The following is a 3015-nucleotide window of genomic DNA, read 5'->3' on the forward strand; positions in this document are numbered from 1 at the left end:
TACTTACGAAAGTCAAAGATGATTAAAATTTATGCAATGTACATATCTTGGTATGCAACAAAGAGGTATGTTGCATAACAATGTTGAGACTGTTACTTGAAGTAAGACTTTCAAGTACTTGTAAATGTAGGGTAAATGTAAAAGGACTTCATTTTTCTCAGTTTGAACCACAAAAATGCATACCAGCATGTTTGTGGTTAAATTAAGTATGGTCAGAATACAGAAATATGGGTTTAATGGGACAAGCTAGTTTCTTTCCTAAATTGTGCCAAAAAGTAATAGTTGTTCCTTTTCCTAATGTGTTCTGTGATATGAGATTCTCCAGAGTATTATTCCTTGTTATGCATTTGCTGCCTCCTGTTCATTTTCTATCTACAATAATTTTTACTCTAGGAGGTTGGAAACTGACACAGGCTGAAATTTGCATGTGGTGGTTCAGCTTCCTTGGCTGGGATTACACGCAGCTGTAGAGAAAATCACTTAATGTACAAAAAGAAAAAAAAGCTGCAGTGCCTTATAATAATGCATACTTTTCTCCTCCACACACAGAGAAAATTTATAATGGAGAAAATTTTACCATCTGTGTGCTAGAGGCTTTGCACTTTGCCTCACAGTAGTCTGACTTCTGTTGCCTCCTTTCCAACGCTGCCTTCTTCCAACACAGCACCTGGACGTAATAGTCTCTTTGAAAGGGAGTGACTTGCCAGGGAGAAAGGTGAAAGGTCTATCATAGAATCATAGAACAGTATGGGTTGGAAGGGACCTTTAGAGGTCACCTAGTCCAACCCCTCCACAGTGAGCAGGGACATCTTCAACTAGAACAGGTCGCCCAGAGCCCCGTCCAACCTGGCCTTGAATGTTTCCAGGGATGGGGCACCTACCACCTCTCTGGGCAACCTGGGCCAGTGTTTCACCACCCCCGTTGTAAAACATTTCTTCCTTACATCTAGTCTGAATCCACCCTCTTTGAGTTTAAAACCATTACTCTCTGTCCTATCGCTACAGGGCCTATTAAAAAGTCTGCCCCCTTTTTTCCTATAGTCCCGCTTTGTCCTGAAAGGCTGCAATAAGGTGTCCCTGGAGCCTTCTCTTCTCCAGGCTGAACAACCCCAACTCTCTCCGCCTGTCCTCATAGGAGAGGTGCTCCAGCCCTCAGGTCATTCTTGTGGCCCTCCTCTGGACCTGCTCCAACAGGTCCATGTCTCTTCTGTGCTGAGGGCTCCAGATCTGGATGCAGCACTGCAGGTGGGGTCTCACCAGAGCAGAGCAGAGGGGCAGAATCACCTCCCCCAACCTGCTGGCCATGCTTCTTTTGATGCAGCCCAGCACACGATTGGCTTTCTGGGCTGCGAGTGGACATTGACAGCTCATGTCCAGCTTTTCTCAATCCCTTCATCCCCAAGACTGTGTTGATACCAGGAGTTGCCCTGACTTAAGTGCAAGACCTTGCACTTGGCCTTGTTGAGCTCAGAAGGTTCAACTGGGACCAATCCTTGAGCTTGTCCAGGTCCCTCTGAATGGCATCCTGTCCCTCAGGGGTGTCAGCGTCACCACTCAGCTTGGGGTCATCTGCAAATTTGCTGAGGGCACACTCGATCCCACTATGTCGTTGATGAAGATATTAAACAGTACTGGTCCCAGTAGAGACCCCTGAGGGACACCACTCATCACTGGTCTCCATCTGGATGCTGAGACGTTGACCACTCTGCTCTGGATGCGACCATCCAGCTAACTCCTCCTCCACTAAACAATCCACCCATCAAATCCATATCCCTCCAATACAGAGAGAGGGATGTTGTGGGTGACCATGCCAAAGGCCTTACAGAAGGCCAGACAGATGACATCAGTAGCTCTTCCCTTGTCCCCTGATGCAGTCACTCCACCACAGAAGGCCACTAGGTTGGTCAGGCAAGACTTGCCCTTGGTGAAGCCATGCTGGCTGTCTCGAATCACCTTCCTGCCCTCCATGTGGCATAGAACGGAACAGAAATTAATAGAAATAAAATAGAAATAGAAATAGAAATAGAAATAGAAATAGAATAGAATAGAATAGAATAGAATAGAATAGAATAGAATAGAATAGAATAGAATAGAATAGAATAGAATAGAATTGAATTGAATTGAATTGAATTGAATTGAATTGAATTGAATTGAATTTCAGTTGAAAGGGACCTATCATGATCAGGCCCAATTGCCTGACCAATTCAAGGCCGACCAAAAGTTAAAGCATGTTATTAAGGCCATTGTCCAAATGCCTCTCAAACACCAACAGGCTTGGGGCATCAACCACCTCCCTAGCAAGCCTTTTCCAGGATTTAACCACCCTCTTGGTAAAGAAATCCTTTCACATGTCCAGTCTAAACCTCCCTGGTGCAGCTTTGAACCCATTCCCACATGTCATGGCACTGGATACAGGGAGAAGAGCCCAACACCTCCCTGCCCACTTCACCTCCTCAGGAAGCTGTAGAGATCAATGAGGTCACCCCTCAGCCTTCTTTTCTCCAAACGAGACAAGCCTGAAGTCCTCAGCCGCTCCTCACAGGACCTTCCAGCCCCTTCATCAGCTCTGTTGCCCTCCTCTGGACACATTCAAGGATCTTCACATCCTTTTTAAATTGTGGGGCTCAGCACTGCATGTGGTACTCAAGAAGAGGCTGCACCAACACTGAATGGAGCAGGATAGTCACCGCTCTTGACCAGCTGGTTATGCTGTGCTTGCTGCACCCCAGGACACAGTTTGCCATCTTGGCTGCCAGGGCACCCTGCTGACTCATATTGAGCCTGCTGTTGACCAGCACCCCCAGATCTCATTCTGCAGTGCTGCTCTCCAGCCAGTTCTCTCCCTATTTATACTTCGTGTGGTGGGTTGAGCCTGCCTGGATGCAAGGCACTCACCAAAGCCACCCCCCTCCTCAGCTGGACAGGGGAGAGAAAATATAACAAAAGGCTCATGGATCAAGATAAGGGCAGGGAGAGCTCATTCACCAATTACTGTCGTGGCAAACCAGACTCGAC

The sequence above is a fragment of the Phalacrocorax carbo genome, chromosome 5 (assembly GCF_963921805.1).
Source record: "Phalacrocorax carbo chromosome 5, bPhaCar2.1, whole genome shotgun sequence".
NCBI lineage: Eukaryota > Metazoa > Chordata > Aves > Suliformes > Phalacrocoracidae > Phalacrocorax > Phalacrocorax carbo.